Source organism: Somniosus microcephalus, unplaced genomic scaffold (genome assembly GCF_052327205.1).
Source record: "Somniosus microcephalus isolate GS21.2 unplaced genomic scaffold, FLI_Smic_1.0 unresolved_chr1, whole genome shotgun sequence".
Taxonomy (NCBI): domain Eukaryota; kingdom Metazoa; phylum Chordata; class Chondrichthyes; order Squaliformes; family Somniosidae; genus Somniosus; species Somniosus microcephalus.
Window position 1 is genome coordinate 95679699 of NW_028225179.1, and position 18500 is coordinate 95698198.

Below are 18500 nucleotides of genomic sequence, written 5' to 3' on the forward strand. Positions count from 1 at the left end.
TGTTTTGATGGGTCAATTGGGGTGATTGGTCAGTATGAGGTCAATGTTAAGTTTGGGGTGATTGGTCCATTTAGGGGTGATGGGCTAGTGTGTGTTGATGGATCAGTTGGTGCAGGTGGGTCAGTTTGGGGTGATTGGTCAGTTTGGGGTGATTGGTGAATTTGTATTAATGGGTCAGTTTGGGATGATATTTCAGTTAGTGTTCATGGGTCACTTTGGGGATGATTGGTACGTTAATCTAAATGGGTAAGTTTGGTTTAATTGTTCTCTTTGGGTTTATTGGCTGTTTGGGGAGTTTGGTCAGTTTGTGTTGATGGGTCAGTTTGGGGTGATTGGTCAGTTTGTGTTGTTAGGTCTGTTTCGGGCGATTGGTCAGTTTGTGATGTGTCAGTTTGGGTGAATTATCTGTTGCATTAATGGGTCAGTTTGGGGCGATTGGTCTGTTTGTGTTGATGGGGCAGTTTGGGGTGATTGGTCAGTTTGTTTTAATTCATCAGTTTGGGGTCATTTGTCAGGTTGTGTTAATGATCAGTTGGGGGGTTATTGGTCAGTTTGGCATGATTGGTCAGTTTGCGATGATTGGTCAGTTTGTGTTGATTGGTCAGTTTGTGTTGATGGGTCGGTTTGGAGTGGTTGCTCAGTTTGTGGGTGATTGATCTGTTTGGGATGATTGCTCAGTTATGGGGTGATGTGTCAGGATGGCGTGATTGGTCGGTTTGAGTTGTCTGTTCAGTTTGGGCTTATTAGTCAGTCTGGGGTTGATGGGTCAGTTTGGGGTGATTGTTCAGTTTGGGTTCATTGATCAGTTTGGGGGTGATGGGTCAGTTTGGTGTGATTGTTCAGCTTGGGTTGTTTGGATTGTTTGGGGATGATGGGTCAGTTTGGGGTTGATCGTTCAGTTTGTTTTGATGGGACCATTTGGGTTGATTGTCCAGATTGGGGTGATTGTTCAGTTTTTGTTGATGGTTCAGTTGGGGGTGATTTGTCAGTTTCTGTTATTGGTCAGTTTGGGGTGATAGGACAGTTTTGTTGATCGGCCAGTTAGTGTTGCTGGGTCAGTTTGGGGATGATTTGTCAGTTTGAGGTGATGGGTCAGTTTGAGGGTGATTGGTCATTTATGGGGCTGATTTTACAGTTTGATTTGATGAGTCAGTTTGGGGTGATTGGTCAGTGTGTGTTGATGGGTAATTTTGGGGGATGGGTCAGCTTCTGCCTGATTGGTCAGTTTGTGTTGAATGGTCAGTTTGGAGTGTTTGGACACTTTGTGTTGATGTGTCAGGTTGTGGTGATTGGTCAGTTTGGGCTGATTGATATGTTTGCTGTGATTGGTCAGATTGTGTTATTGGTCAGTTTGGGGTGACTGGTCAATTTGTGTTGATAGATCTGCTTCGGGTGTTTGGTCAGTTTTTGTTGATGGGTCTGTTTTGTTGTGATTGTTCAGATTGTGTTGATGGGACAGTTAGGGGTGATAGGTCAGTTTGTTTTGCTGGGTCCGTTTGTGTTGATTGGTCAATTTGTGGTGATTGGTCAGCTTGTGGTGATTGGTCAGATTGTGTTGATAGGTGATTTTGGGTGATTGTTCTGTTTCTGTTGATTGTTCAGTTTGGGGTGATTGGGCAGTTTGTGGTGATTTTTCACATTGGTGTTTTTGGTCTGTTTGCGTTGATTAGTAAATTTGTTGGTGATTTGTCAGTTTGTGTTGATGGGAGAGTTTGGGGTGATTGGTCAGTTTGTTTTGATGGGTCAGTTTGGGGTGATTGATCAGTTTGAGATGAATGGTCAATACGGGTTGATTGGCCAGTTTGGGGCTGATGGGTCCCTGTGTGTGGTTGGGTGAATTTTTATTGATGGGTCAGTTTTGGTTGATAGGTCAGTTTGTGTTGATGGGTCATATTGGGGATGCTTGCTCCGCTTTTCTCCATGGGTTAGTTTGGTGTGATTGCTCACTTTGGGGTGATTGGTCTGTTTGGGATGATTGGTAGTTTGTTTTGATTGGTCAGTTTGGGGTGATTGATCTGATTGAGGTGAATGGTCAATATGGGGTGATTGTCCAGTTTGGGGTGATGGGTCCGTGTTTGTTGATGGGTGAATTTGTATTGATGCGTCAGTTTGGGATGATAGGTCTGTTTGTGTTGATGGTTCACTTTGGGGATGATAGGTCCGTTTGTGTTGAAGGGTAAGTTTGGTGTGATTTATCAGTTTGCGGTGATTGGTGTGTTTGTGATGATTGGTCAGACTGGGGAGATTTATTAGTTTGTGCTGATTGGTCAGTTTGGGGTGATTTATTAGTTTGTGTTGATGTCAGTTGTGGGGATGGGTCAGTTTGGTGCTGATTGTTCTGTTTGTGTTGTTGATCAGTTTGGGGTTGATTGGTTAGTTTGGGGTGCTTGTTCAGTTTGGGACGTTTTGTCAGTTTGGGGTGATTGGTCCGCATGTGTTGATGATTCACTTCGGGGTGATTGTTACGTTTAGGGTGATTCGTGAGTTGGGCTGATTTGTCAGTTGGTTTTGATGTGTCATTTTGTGGAGATTGGTCAGTTTGTGCTGATGTGTCAGTTTGGGTGATGTGTCTTGTTGGGCCTGATTGGTAAGTTTCTGTTGATTGATGAGTTTGTGTTGATTGTTCAGTTTGTTGGTGATTGGTCAGTTTGTGTTGATGGGAGAGTTTGGGGTGATTGGTCAGTTTGTTTTGATGGGTCAGTTTGGGGTGATTGATCAGTTTGTTTTAATGGGACAGTTTGGGGTGATTGATCAGATTGAGGTGAATGGTCAACATTGGGTGCTTGGCTAGTTTGAGGTGATGGGTCCATGTGTGTTGATGGGTACATTTGTATTGATCGGTCAGTTTGGGATGATAGGTCTGTTTGTGTGGATGGGCCACTTTGGGGATGATTGGTCCGTTTGTGCTGATGGGTAATTTGGTTGTGATTGTTCAGTTTGTGGTGATTGGTGAGTTTGTGGTGATTGGTTAGTTTGGGGTGATTGTTTAGTTTATGTTGATTGGTCAGTTTGGGGTGATTTGTTATTTTGTGTTGATGTCAGTTTTGGTGACGCATCAATTTGGGGGTGATTGGTCAGTTTGTGTTGTTGATCAGTTTGGGGTTGATTGGTCAGTTTGGGGTGCTGGTTCAGTTCGGGAGGATTTGTCAGTTTGTGGTGATGGGTCAGTTTTCGTTAATGGGTCAGTTTGGTGTGCTTGGTCAGTTTGTGTTGATGGTTCAGTTTGGGGTGATTGTTCCATTTAGGTTGATTCATGATTTGGGGTGATTAGTCAGTTTGTTTTGATGAGTAATTTTGGGGTGATGTGTCAGTTTGGGGTGATGGGTCTTGTTGGGCCTGATTGGTTAGTTTGTGTTGATTGGTCAGTTTGTGGAGGTTTGGTCAGTTTGGAGTGATTGGTCAGTTTTTGATGATGAATCAGTTTGGGGTGTTTGGACAGTTTGTGTTGATATGTCAGTTTGGGTGATTGGTCTGCTTGTGTTGATCCATTAGTTTGGGGTGATCAATCAGTTTGGTGGGATTGTTCAGATTGGGGTGATTTGTCACTTTGTGTTAATGGTTCAGTATGGTGTGATTGGTCTGTTTGTGTTACTGGTCAGTTTGGGATGTTTGGTCAGTTTATGTTGATGGGGCAGCTTGGGGCAATTAGTCGGTTTGTGTTCATGGGTCAGTTTACTGGTGATTGATCATTTTGTGTTGATGGGTCATTTTGGGTTGATTGGTCAGTTTGAGGTGAATGTTCAGTTTGGGATGATAGCTCACTTTGGGGGTCATTGGTTAGTGTGTGTTGATGCGTCAGTTGTTGTAGTTGGGTCAGTTTGGGGTGGTTGGTCAGTTTGGGGTGATTGGTGAATTTGTATTGATAGGTCAGGTTGTGATGATATCTGAGTTTGAGTTCATGGGTCACTTTGGGGATGATTGGTCCGTTTGTGTTGATGGGTATGTTTGGTGTAATTGTTCACTTTGGGGTGATTGGTCAGTTTGTTTTGCTGGGTCAGTTTGGGGTGATTGGTCAGTGTTTGTTGATGGGTCAGTTTGGTGTGATTGGTCATATTGTGATGGTGTGTCAGTTTGGGGTGAATTGTCTGTTGCTTTAATTGGTCATTTGGGGTGATTCTTCTCTTTGTGTTGATGGGGCAATTTGGGGTGATTGGACAGTTTGTGTTGATGGGTCAGATTGGTCTGATTGGCCAGGTATTGTTGATTGTTCAGTTTGGGATGATTGGTGAGTTTGGGGTGATTGGTCAGTTTGTGTTGATTGGTCAGTTTGGGGTGATTGCTCACATTGTGTTGATGGGTCAGTTTGTGTTGATGGGTCAGATTGGTCTGATTGGTCAGTTTGTGTTGATTGGTCAGTTTGTGGTGATTGTGCGGTTTGTGTTGATTGGTCAGTTTGTGTTGTGTGTTCAGTTTGGGGGTGATGCGTCTGTTTGGGGTGATTTTTCCGTTTGGATTGATTCGTCAGTTTGAGGTTGATGGGTCAGTTTTGGGTGATTGATCAATTTGTTTTAATGCGCCATTTTGGGGTGATGTGTCCGTTTGGGGGAGTTTGCTAAATTTGGTGGTGATTTGTCAGTTTGTGTTGATGTGTCAGTTTGGTGGTGATTGGTCAGTTTATGGTGATTGGTCAGTTTGTGCTGAATGGGTCAGTTTGGGGTGATTGTTCAGATTGGTGTGATTGGTCAGTTTGGGTTGATGGGACAGTTTGGGGTGATTGGTCAATTTGTTTTGATGGGTATGTTTGGGGTGAATGACAGTTTGAAGTGCATGATCAGTTTCAGGTGATTGGCAGTTTGGGGGTGATGTGTCCGTGTGTTTTGAGGAGTCTTTTTTTATTGATGCATCAGTATGGGTTGATAGGTCAGTTTGTGTTGATGGTTCACTTTGTGGCTGATTGCTCCGTTTGTGATGATGTGTAAGGTTGGTGTGATTGTTCACTTTGTAGTGATTGCTCTGATTTAGGTGATTGGTCAGTTTGTGTTGATGGGTCAGTTTGGGGTTATTGGTTAGATTTTGTTGATTGGTCAGTTTGGGGTGTTTGGACAGTTTGGCATGATTGCTCATGTTGTGTTGATGGGACAGTTTGATTTGATTGGTCGGCTTGGAGTTATTGCTCATATTGTGGGCGATTGATCTGTTTGGGATGATTGCTCAGTTATGTGATGGTGTGTCAGGATGGCATGTTTGTGCAGTTTCTGTTGATTTGTCAGTTCGGGTTGATTGGTCAGTTTGAGGGTGATGGGTCAGTTTGGGGTGAGTTTTTAGGTTTTGAGATTGGTCAGTTTGTGTTGATTGGTCATTTTGGTGGTAATGGATCAGTTTGGGGCTGATCGGTCAGTTTGTGTTGATGCATCTGTTTGGGGTGATTGGCCTGTTTGGAGCTGCTTGTTCAGTTTGGTGTAATGGGTCTGTTTGGTGGACTTTGCCCAATTTGGTGCTGATTGGTCAGTTCATGTTGATGGGTCAGTTTGGACATGATTTATTAGTTTGTGGTGATTGGTCAGTTTGTGGTGAATGGGTTCTTTGGTGTGATTGTTCAGATTGGTGTGATTGTTCAGTTTATGTTGATGGGTCAGTTTGTTCGTGATTGGTCTGTTTGTGTTGATGGGACAGTTAGGGTGATTGGTCAGTTTGTTTTGATGGATCAGTTTGGGTTGATTTATCAGTTTGAGATGAATGGTCAGTTTGGGGTGAATGGCCAGTTTGGGGGTGATGGGTCCGTGTTTGTTGATGGTTCAGTTTGGGGTGATTGGTCAGTTTGGGATGATTGGCCAATTTGGGGTTAATGGGTATGTGCGTGTTGTTGGGTCAATTTGTAGAGATTGGTCAGTTTGGGATGATAGTTCAGTTTGTGTTGATGGGTCATTGTATGGCTGACTGGTCCGTTTGTGTTGATGCGTAATTTTGGCATGACTTTTCACTTTCGGTTGATTGGTCTGATTGGAGTGAATTGTCAGTTTGTGTTGAGGGGTCAGTTTGGGTGATTGATCAGTTTGCGTTGATGGGTCAGTTTGTGTTTATGGGTCATTTTGTTGCTGATCTGTCAATTTGTGCTGTTGCATCTTTTTGGGGTGATTGATCAGTTTCGAGTTGATGGGACTGTTTCGGGTGATTTTATAGTTTGTGTTGATTGTTCAATTTGGGGTGCTTGGACAGTTTGGGGTGATTTCTCACGTTGTGTTGATTGGTCAGTTTGAATTGATTGGTCGGCTTGTAGTTATTGTTCAACTTGTGGGTGATTGATCTGTTTGGGATGATTGCTCAGTTATGTGATGATGTGTCAGGATGGCATGATTGGGCAGTTTCTGTTGATTGGTCAGTTTGAGGATGATGGGTCAGATTGGGGTGAGCGTTTAGTTTGTGTTGATTGGTCAGTTTGTGTTGATTGGTCAGTTTGGAGCTGCTGGTTCAGTTTGGGGTAATGTGTCAGTTTGGAGGAGTTTGTTCAATTTGGTGCTGATTGGTCAGTTCGTGTTGATGGGCCAGTTTGGTGGTGATTTATTAGTTTGTAGTGATTGGTCAGTTTGTGGTGAATGGGTCAGTTTGGGGTGATTGTTCAGACTGATGTGATTGTTCAGTTTGTGTTGATGGGTCAGTTTGTTGGTGATTGGTCAGTTTGTGTTGATGGGACAGTTTGGGTGATTGGTCAGTTTGGGTTGATGTGTCAGTTTGTTGGTGATTGGTCAGTTTGTGTTGATGGGACACTTTGAGGTGATTGGCCAGTTTGTTTTCGTGGGTCAGTTTCGGGTGATTGAAAGTTTGAAGTGAATGGTCAGTTTCTGGTGTTTGGCCAGTTTGGGGGTGATGGGTCCGTGTGTGTTGAGGTGTCAATTTGTATTGATGCATCAGTATGGGTTGATAGGTCAGTTTGTGTTCATAGAGTCATAGAGTCATAGAGTTATACAGCACAGAATGAGGCCGTTCGGCCCGTCACGTCCGCTCCGGCCATCAAGCCTTATCTAATCTAATCCCATTTTCCAGCATTAGGTCCGTAACCTTGTCTGCTATGGCACTTCAAGTGCTCATCCAAATGCTTCTTGAATGATGTGACGGTTCCTGCCTCTACCCTCCTTTCAGGCAGTGAGTTCCAGATTCCAACCACCCTCTGGGTGAAAAATTTCTTCCTCAAATCCCATCTAACCCTCCTGCCCCTTACCTTGAATCTATGCCCCCTTGTTATTGACCCCTCTACTAAGGGAAAGAGTTCCTTTCTATATACCCTATCTATGCCCCTCATAATTTTGTACACCTCAATCAGGTCCCCCCTCAGTCTTCTCTGCTCCAAGGCAAACAACCCCAGCCTGTCCAGTCTTTCTTCATAGCTGAAGCGCTCCAGCCCAGGTAACATCCTGGTGAATCTCCTCTGCACGCTTCCCAAAGCAATCACATCCTTCCTGTAGTGTGGCGACCAGAACTGCACACAGTATTCCAGCTGTGGCCCAACCAACGTTTTGTACAGCTCCATCGTAACCGCGCTGCTATTATATTCTATGCCTCGGCTAATGAAGGCAAGTATCCCATATGCCTTTTTAACCACCTTATCCACCTGTTCTGCTGCCTTCAGGGATCTATGTACATGCACACCAATGTCCCTCTGATCCTCTGTCTATCCTAGGGTCTTACCATTCATTGTGTATTCCCTTGCCTTGTTAGTCCCTCCAAAATGCATCACCTCACACTTTTCAGGGTTAAATTCTATTTGCCACCGTTCCCCCCATCTGACCAACCCATCTATATCGTCCTGCAGATGAGGCTACCCTCCTCGCTATTTTCCACCCCACCAATTTTCGTGTCATCAGCGAACTTACTGATCATACCTTTTACATTCAGATCAAAATCATTAATGTAGACCAGAAAGAGCAAGAGACCCAGCACCGATCCCTGCAGCACTCCACTGGACACAGGCTTCCAGTCACAAAAACAACCTTCGACTATCACCCTCTGCCTTCTGCCACTAAGCCAGTTTTGGATCCAATGTGCCAAGGCACCCTGGATCCCATGGGCTTGTGCCTTCTTTACCAGTCTCCTATGCGGGACTTTATAGAAAGCCTTACTTAAATCCATATATACCACATCCACTGCACTACCCTCATCCACACACCTAGTCAACCCCGCGAAAACATTCAATCAAATTGGTCAGACATGACCTTCCCTTGACAAAGCCATGCTGACTATACCTGATTAATCCTTGCCCCTCCAAGTGGAGACTAATTCTGTCCCTCAGAATTTTTTCCAATAATTTCCCTACCACTTATGTTAGGCTCACTGCCTGTAATTCCCTGGTTTATCCCTACTACCCTTCTTGAATAATGGTACTACGTTAGCTGTTCTCCAGTCCTCTGGCACATCCCCTGTGGCCAGAGAGGTTCTGAAAATTTGTATCAGAGCCCCTGCAATCTCCTCCTTTGCCTCACACAGCAGCCTGGGATACACCTCGTCCGGGCCTGGGGATTTATCCACTTTTAAGCCTGCTAAAACCGCTAGTACCTCCTCCCTCTCGATGCTAATATGTTCAAGTATATCATATTCCCCCTGCCCGATTTCTATGTCCACATCGTTCTTCTCCATATTGAACACAGATGCAAAAAATTCATTAAAAAAACCACCTACATCTTCTGGCTACACACAGAGGTTGCCACTTTGGTCCCTAATGGGCCCTACTCTTTCCCTAGTTATCCTCTTGCCCTTAATATACTTAAAAAACACCTTAGGATTTTCCTTTATTTTGCTCGCCAGTGTTATTTCATGACCCCTCCTCGCTCTCCTAATTTCTTTTTTAATTATCCCCCTGCACTTTTTATACTCCTCTTGGGCTTCCTCTGTCTTTAATCCTTTGTATCTGCAAGAAGCCGCCCATTTTTTCCTAATCCATTCTCGCATATCCCTTGACATCCAAGGTTCCCTGGGCTTGTTGGTCCCACCCTGGACCTTTACGGGAACATGTTGCCATTGTACTCTCTCAATTTCCTTTCTGAAAGACTCCCATTGCTCCGATGAGGATTTTCCTACAAGTAGCTCAACCCAGTCCACTTTGGCCAAATCCTGCCTTATCATATTAAAATCGGCCTTCCCCCAATTTAGAACCTTTATTTTCACTCCATCTCTGTCCTTGTCCGTGACTACCTTAAATCTCACCGAATTATGGTCACTGTCACCAAAGTGCTCACCTACTAACACTTCTGCCACTTGCTCGGCCATATTGACTAGAATTAGGTCCGGTACCGTCCCTCTCTTGTAGGACATTCTACATGCTGGTTGAAAAAGCTCTCCGGGATGCACTTTAAGAATTCTGCACCCTCTAAGCCTTTCACACTCTGACTCTACCAGTTAAGGTGTGCAGATGCCGGTGTTGGACTGGGGTGGACAAATATAAGAAATCACAGAACAACAGGTTATAGCCCGACAGCTTTATTTGAAATCACAAATTTCAAATTCCGGCTCTGGGGATTCTTCCACAAATCCCAAGATGTCAGCAGCGAACCCAATGAGACAATCAATGATCCGGACCAGCAGAGAGCAACCGAAGAAGAAAGAGTCAAATTGGACCCCTCCGGAGGGTCGCTGCCCTAAGCTTGACATGTATGATCAAGCTGTCAGGAGATGCATCAACGCCAGATACATCAGCCGCACTTACAAGACAGTCCAGAATGTCACCCGAGCACAACGCAATGCCATCCACGCTCTCAAGACCAACCACAGCATCGTCATCAAACCAGCAGAGAAAGGAGGAGCCATCATCATACAGAACAGAACGGACTATTGCAAAGAAGCATACCGACAACTGGACAACCAGGAATACTACAGGCAGTTACCCGCAGATCCGACCAAAGAACACACCCGGCAACTCAACAGGCTGATCAAGACCTTCGATCCAGACCTTCAAAGCATCCTACATGCTCTCATCCCACGTACTCCCCGCGTGGGAGACTTCTACTGCCTCCCAAAGATACACAAAGCCAACACACCCGGACGTCCCATCGAATCAGGCAACGGAACCCTGTGTGAGAACCTCTATGGATACGTTGAGGGCATCTTGAAAACCATCGTACCGGGAACCCCCTGCTTCTGTTGTGACACTGCAGACTTCTTACAGAAACTTAGCACCCACGGACCAGTCGAACCAGGAACACTCCTCACCATGATGGACGTCTCGGCACTCTACACCAGTATCCCCCACGATGACGGCATCGCTGCCACAGCCTCAGTGCTCAACACCAACAACAGCCAATCTCCAGATGCCATCCTACAACTCATCCGCTTCATCCTTGACCACAATGTCTTCACCTTCGACAACCAGTTCTTTACCCAAACACACGGAACAGCCATGGGGACCAAATTCACACACCAATACGCCAACATCTTCATGCACAAGTTCGAGCAAGACTTCTTCGCTGCACAGGACCTCCAACCAATGCTATACACCGGATACATCGATGACATTTTCTTCCTATGGACCCACGGCGAAGAATCACGGAAAAGACTACACGATAACATCAAGAAGTTCCATCCCACCATCAAACTCACCATGGACTACTCCTCAGAATCGGTTTCATTCTTGGACACACGAATCTCCATCAAAGACGGACACCTCAGCACTTCACCCTACCGCAAGCCCACGGACAACCTCACGATGCTCCACTTCTCCAGCTTCCACCCTATCCACGGTAAAGAAGCCATCCCCTATGGACAAGCCCTGCAAATACACAGGATCTGCTCAGACGAGGAGGAACGCGATGGACAACTACAGACGCTGAAAGACGCCCTCGTAAGAACGGGATATGATGCTCGACTCGTCGATCGACAGTTCCAACAGGCCAAAGTGAAAAATCGCATAGACCTCCTCAGAAGACAAACACGGGACACAACAAACAGAGTACCTTCATCGTCCAGCACTTCCCCGGAGAGGAGAAACTACGCCATGTTCTTCACAGCTTTCAACATGTCAGCGATGTCGACGAACACCTCGCTAAGGCCATCCCCACGCCTCCACTACTCGCCTTCAAACAGCCGCCTAACCTCAAACAGACCATCGCTCGCAGCAAATTACCCAGCTTTCAGGAGAACAGCGACCACGACAACACAACCCTGCCACAGCAACCTCTGCAACACATGCCAGATCATCAACACAGATACCAACATCACACGTGAGGACACCACCCACCAGGTACATGGTACATACTCATGTGATTGGCCAACGTTGTCTACATCATACTTTGCAGGAAAGGATGCCCCGGAGCATGGTACATCGGCGAGACCATGCAGACACTGTGACAATGGATGAACAGACACCACACAACAATCGCCAGGCAGGAGTGTTCCCTCCCAGTCGGGGAACACTTCAGCAGTCAAGGACATTCAGCCTCCGATCTTCGGGTAAGCATTCTCCAAGGCGGCCTGCGAGACACACGACAACGCAAAATCATCGAGCAGAAAGTGATAGCCAAGTTCCGCACCTATGAGGATGGCCTGAACCGGGACCTTGGGATCATGTCACGCTACATGTAACCCCACCTGACGTAGGGTCATCCAGACTCGAGTCATCGTTGACTTGTTCTCTCCACACAATTGTGGCTGGACCTGCTGTGACTTCCAGCAAAAAAAATGCTTTTTTTCTGTTTTTTTGTTTTTCATACAGACCCCAGCATCTGCAACATTTGACCCCTTGTGACCCCACCTCATTCTTTATTGATGTAATGTTTTCCTGACTGACCTGTTTGGACACCATTTACACCTTTGATTGCTGTGATTATCTCTCTGCCAAGGTGTGATAAATGGCAGTTAGAAAGATTACCTGTAAACATCTGACATTATTCTCTGACTGTATAAGCTGTGTTTTTATGCATCTCTCCACTTCACCTGACAAAGGAGCAGCGCTCCGAAAGCTTGTGATTTCAAATAAAGCTGTTGGACTTTAACCTGGTGTTGTGTGATTTCTTACAATTCTCCCAGTTAATATTGGGGAAGTTGAAATCCCCCACTATCATTACCTTATTATTTGCACACTTCTCTGATATTTGCCCATATCTGTTCCTCTATCTCCCCCTGACTGTTTGGGGGCCTATCGTACACTAAAGTGCTTGCCCCCTTTTTGTTTTTACGTTCTACCCATATGGCCTCATTAGAGAAACCTGTTAATATATCATCCCTCCTTACAGCAGTAATTGACGCCTTACTTAATGTTGCGACACCTCCTCCTCTTCCCCCCCCCCCCCCCGCTGTCTCGCCTGAAGATTCCATTCCCCGGAATATTGATCTGACAATGTAATACCCTTCTTTAAAAAGGGCAGTAGACAGAAGGCTGGAAACTATAGACCGGTTAGCCTATCATCTGTGGTAGGAAAAATTTTGGAGTCCATTATTAAGGAGACAGTAACAGGACATTTGGATAATCGTAATTTAATAGGACAAAGGAAGCATGGATTTATGAAGGGGAAGTCATGTTTGACAAATTTGCTGGAGTGCTTTGAGGAAGTAACATACAGGGTGGCTAAAGGGGAACCAGTGGACGTAATGTATTTAGACTTCCAAAAGGCATTTGATAAGGTGCCACACAAAATATTATTGTTTAAGATAAAAAACCACGGGATTGGAGGTAATATTCTGGCATGGATAGAGGATTGGCTATCTAACAGTAGGCAGAGAGTTGGGATAAATGGTTCATTCTCAGACTGGCAATCAGTAACTAGTGGTGTTCCGCAGGGGTCAGTGCTGGATCCCCAACTCTTTACAATCTATATTAATGATTTGGAGGAGGGGACCAAGTGTAACATATCAAAGTTTGCGGATGATACTAAGATGGGAGTGAAAGTACTGAGTGAGGAGGACATAAAAAAACTGCAATGGGACATAAACAGGCTAAGTATGTGGGCAGAGATTTGGCGGATGGACTACAATACTGGAAAGTGTGAGGTTATGCACTTTGGCAGGAAAAATCGTAGAGCAAGTTATTATCTTAATGGCAAGAAACTGAAAGTACTGAAGTACCAAGGGATCTGGGGGTCCTGGTGCACGAAACTCAAAAGATTAGTATGCAGGTGCAGCAAGTGATTAAGAAGGCCAATGGAATGTTAGCTTTAATTGCTAGGGGTATAGAATATAAAAATAGGGTGGTATTGCTTAAGTTGTACAAGGTATTGGTGCGACCGCACCTGGAATACTGCCTACAGTTTTGGTGCCCATACTTAAGAAAATACATACTTGCTCTCGAGTCAGTACAAAGAAGGTTCATTCTGTTAATCCCGGGGATGAGGGGATGGACATATGAGGAGAGGTTGAGTAGATTGTGACTGTACTCATTGGAATTCAGAAGAATGAAAGGCGATCTTATTGAAACATATTAGATTGTGAAGGGGTTGGATCGGGTGGATGTGGGGAGGATGTTCCCGATAATGGGTGAAACTAGAACAAGGGAGCATAGTCTTAGAATAAGGGGCTGCTCTTTCAAAACTGAGATGAGGAGGAACTACTTCACTCAGAGGGTGGAAGGTCCATGGAATATGCTGCCCCAAAAAGCTGTAGAAGCTACATCATTACATAAATTTAAAACAGAAATAGACACTTTCCTAGAAGTAAAGGGAATTAAGGGTTACGGGGAGCGGGCAGGAATTTGGACATGAGTCTAGGTTCGGATCGGACATAGGTCTGTGGGTAGCGGAGCGGGCCGAGGGGCCGTGTAGCCTGATCCTGCTCCTATTTCATGTGTCTAATTCTGTTAGTTTCAGGAGATGGTTCTATGATAGTAGATTGGCGGTTAGGATCAGATCAGCCAGGATATTATTGAATAGCAGAGCAGGCTCGAGGGGCCGCTTGGCCTACTCCTGCTCCTCTTTCTTATGTTTTTATGTTCTAATGTTATCCCTCAAACATGTCTCCGTGATAGCAACAATATCATACTCCCATTTGTTCATCAACACCTTCAGTTCATCCACCTTATTCACAAGACTCCTTGCATTAAAATAAATGCCATCCAGCCTTGCCCTACCCCCTTGTGTTGATGGGTCACATTTCGTGGATGATTGCTCTGTTTGTGATGATGTGTAAGTTGGTGTGATTGTTCATGTTGTAGCGATTGCTCTGATTGGAGTGATTGGTCAGGTTTTGTTGATGGGTCAGCTTGGGGCGATGGGTCAGTTTAGGGTGAGTGTTTAGTTTGTCTTGATTGGTCAGTTTGTGTTGCTTGGTCAGTTTGAGGTGCTTGGACAGATTGGGGTGATTTCGCACGATGTGTTGATGTGTCAGTTTGATTAGATTGGTCGGCTTCGAGTTATTGCGCATCTTGTGGGTGATTGATCTGTTTGGGATGGTTACTCAATTATGGGGTGATGTGACAGGATGGCATGATTGGGCAGTTTCTGTTGGTTGGTCAGTTCAGTTTGGTTTGCCAGTTTGAGGGTTGATGAGTCAGTTTGGCGTGAGTGTTTAGATTGTGTTGATTGGTCAGTTTGTGTTGATTGGCCAGTTTGGAGGTGATGGGTCAGTTTGGGGCCAATCGGTTAGTTTATGTTGATGCATCTGTTTGGGGTCAGCGGTTAGATTGGATTTGCTGGGTCAGTTTGTTGTAATGGGTCAGTTAGGAGGAGTTTGGTCAATTTGGTGCTGATTGGTCAGTTCATGTTGGTTGGTCAGTTTGTGGTGTTTGGGTCAGTTTGGGGTGATTGTTCAGATTGGTGTGATTGGTCAGTTTGTGTTGATGGGTCAGTTTTTTCGTGGTTGGTCAGTTTGTATTGATGGGACAGTTTGGGTTGATTGGTCAGTTTGTTTTGATGGGTCAGTTTGGGGTGATTGGTCAGTTTGGCGTCATTGGCCAGTTTGGGGTTGATGGGTCTGTATGTGTTGTTGGGTCAATTTGTATAGATGGGTCAATTTGGGATGATAGGTCAGTTTGTGTTGATGGGTCATTAGGTGGATTATTGGTCTGTTTGTTGATGCGTAATTTTGGTGTGATTGTTCACTTTCGGTTGTTTGGTCTGATTAGAGTGACTGATCAGTGTGTGTTGATGGGTCAGTTTGGGGTGATTGGTCAGTTTGTGTTGATGGGTCAGTTTGTGTTGATGCGTCTGTTTGGGTTGATTGATCAGTTTAGAGGTGATGTGTCAGTTCGGGGTGATTGGTTAGTTTGTGTTGATGGGTCAGTGTGGGGTGATTGGTCAGTTTGTGTTGATGGGTCAGTTGTGGTGATGGGTCAGATTGGGGTGATTGGTGAGTTGGGGTGAAAAGTCAGTTTGGGTTCATTGGCTAGTTTGGGGTGATTTGTCAGTTTGGGGATGATTGGGCAGTTTGGTTTGATGAGTCATTTTAGGGGGTTTGGTAGGTTTGTGTGTATTGGTCAGTTTCTGGTGATGTCAGTTTGGGTGATTGGTCAGTTTGGTGTGATTGGTTAGATTGTGTTGATGGGTCAGAATGGGTGACTGTTCTGTTAGTGCTTTTGGTCAGTTTGGGGTGATCGGTCAGTTTGTGTTGGGTTAGTTTGGGGTGATTGGTCCGTTTGTGATGTTGTGTTAGTTTGGGCTGAATGATCTGTCGTGTTAATTGGTCAGTTTGAGGTGATTGTTCTCTATGTTGATGGGGCAGTTATGGGTAATTTGACAGTTTGTGTTGATGGGTCAGTTTGGGCTGATTGGTCAAGTGGTGTTGATGGGTCTGTTTTGGGGGGTGATTGGTCTGTTTGGGGTGATTAATCAGTTGGGTGATTGGTCAGCTTGGGGTGATGGGTCAGTTTGGCGCTGATTGGTCAGCTCTGTGGTGATTGGCCAGTTTGTGTTGATGGGTGAGTTTGGTGTGATTGTTGTGTTTGGGGTGATTGGTAAGTTTGTGTTTGTTCATTTCGTGTTGATGTTTCACTTTGGGGATGATTGGTCCATTTGTGTTGATGGGTATGTTTGGTGTAATTGTTTGTTTTGGGGTGATTGGAATGTTTGGGGTGATGGTCAGTTTGTGTTGATGGATCAGTTTGGGGTGATTGGTCATTTTGCGATGTTGTGTCAGTTTCGGGTGAACGGTCTGTTTGTTTTAATGGGTCAGTTTGCAGTGATTGGTCAGTTTGTGTTGATGGGGCAGTTTGGGGTGATTCGTCAGGTTGTGTACATGTGTCAGTGTGGGGGTGATTGGTCAGATTGGGCTGATTGGTCAGATTGGGCTGATTGGTCAGTTTGGTGTGATGGGTCAGTTTGGTGGTTATTGGTCATTTTTGTTGAGTGGTCAGTTTGGGGTGTTTGTTTAGTTGTGGTGATTGCTCACGTTGTGTTGATGGGTCAATTTGGGTTGATGGTTCAGCTTGGAATGATTGCTCAGTTTGTGTGTTATTGATCTGTTTGGGATGATTGGTCAGATATGGGGTGATGTGTCAGGATGGCGTGATTGTTCATTTTGTGTTGCATGGCCAGTTGGGGTTGAATGGTCTGTTTGGGGGTGATGGGTCAGTTTGGGGTGATTAGTTGGGGTTGATTGGTCTCTTTGGGTTAATTGGTCAGTTTGGGGGTGATGTGTCAGTTCGGGGTGATTGGTCAATTCGTGGTAATTGGTCAGTTTGTGTTGATGACTCAGTTTGTGGGTGATCAGTCAGTTTGTTGTGATTGGTCAAATTGTGGAGAATATTTAAGATTGGGGGTGATTGGTCAGTTTTTGTTTTTAGGTCAGTTTCGGGGTGTTTGGTAATTTTGGCAATGATGGTTCAGTTTGGGGATTGGCTAATTTGTGGTGATGGTTCAGTTTGGGGGTGATTGTTCAGTTCGGTGGTGATTGAAGATTTTGTGGAGAGGGGACGGTTTGGGTGATTGGTCAGTTTGGGGTGATAGGACAATTTGGGGTGATTGATCAGTTTGTGTTGATGGGTCAGATTGTGGATGATTGGGCAATTTTTGTTGATGGATCAGTTTGGGGTGTTTGGTCTGATTATGGTGATAGGTATGTTTGGGGTGATTGGTCAGTTTGTGCTGATGGGTCAGTTTGGGGTGATTGACAAATTTCTCGTGATGTGTCTTGTGGTGATTGGTCATTTTTTGGTGATTGGTCTGTTTGGGGTGATTGGTTAGTTTGGGGTTGATTGGTCAGTTTGGAGTGATTGTTCAGATTGTATTGATTAGTCAGTTTGGGTTGATTGGTTAGTTTGTGGGTGATTGGACAGTTAGGGATGTTTGGTCAGATTGGGGTGATGGGTCAGTTTGGGGTGATTTGCCAGTATGTGTTAATGGGTCAGTTTGGGAGTGACGTGTCAGCTTTTGTTTTGTCATTTTGGGAATATTGGTCAGTTTATGGTGATTGGTCAGTTTGGGGGGGATTGGTCCGCTTGGGTGAGATGGGACAGTTTAGTTGTGATTGGTCTGTTTGTGTTGATGTGTCAGTTTGGGGTGATTGAGCAGTTTGTGTTGGTGTGTCAGTTTGGGGTGATTGGTCATTTTTGTTGATTTGTCAGCTTGGGTTGATTGTTTAGATTGAAGGTGATTGGTCAGTTTGGGGCGATTGGTCAGTTTTTGTTGTTTGGTCAGTTTGGGGTGATAGGTCAGTTTGGGGTGATAGGACAGTTTTTGTTGGTGGGTTCGTTTTTGTTGCTGCCTCAGTTTGGGAATGATTGGTCAGTTTGTGCTGATGGATCAGTTCGGAATGATGGATCAGGTTCGGGGGTTGTGTCATTTTGGGGGTGATTGATCAGAGTGAGGGTGTTTCGTCAGTTTGTTTTGATGATTCAGTTTGGGGTGATTGGTTAGTTTGTGTTGATAGGTCAGTTTGGGCATGATTGGACAGTTTGTGTTGAGGGGTCAGTTTGGGTTATTGGTCTGTTTGTGTTGATCGGTTAGTTTGGGTTGATCAGTCAGTTTGGGGTGACAGTTCAGATTGTGGTGATTGGCCAGTTTGTGTTATTGGTCAGTTTGGGGTGATTGGTCAGTTTGTGTTGCTGGGGCATCTTGGGGCGATTGGTCAGTTTGTGTTTCTGGGTCAGTTTTGTGGTGATTGGTTAGTTTTTGTTGATGTGTTAATTTGGGGTGATTGGTCAGTTTGTTTTGATTGGTCAGTTTAGGGTGATTGTAGAGTTTGGGCTGATGGATCAGTTTGGGGTGATTGTTCAGTTTGGGGTGACTGGTGAGTTTGGGGTGATTGGTGAGTTTGGGGTGATTGGTTAGTTTATGCTGATTGGTCAGTTTGGAGTGATTGGTCAGTTTGTGTTGATGGGTCAGTTGTGGTGATGGGTCAGGTTGGGGGGTGATTGGTCAGGCTGTGTTGTTGGTTAATTTGCTTTGATGGGTATGTTTGGTGTAATTGTTCACTTTGGGGTGATTGGTCTGTTTAAGATGATTGGTCAGTTTGTGTTGATGGGTCAGTTTGGGGTGGTTGGTCAGTTTGTGTTCATGGGTCAGTTTGGGGTGCTTGGTCAGTTTGTGATGTTGTGTCAGTTTGGGGTGAAGGCCCAGAAATTCCTGAACGGGGCTTGCAGCGCGTGCAAGCCCCGTATTTACACTTACCCCGCGCTACTGCCGATCAGCTCCAGGGACGCCTGGAATTGGTGT

The 18500-nt window shown here is 45.1% G+C and overlaps 1 pseudogene; it reads left to right on the forward strand.

Moving 5' to 3' along the window:
* The first annotated feature begins 2151 nt into the window (after nucleotides 1-2151).
* Nucleotides 2152-18500, forward strand: part of LOC147095621 (uncharacterized) — a 90445-nt pseudogene continuing 74096 nt past the window's right edge.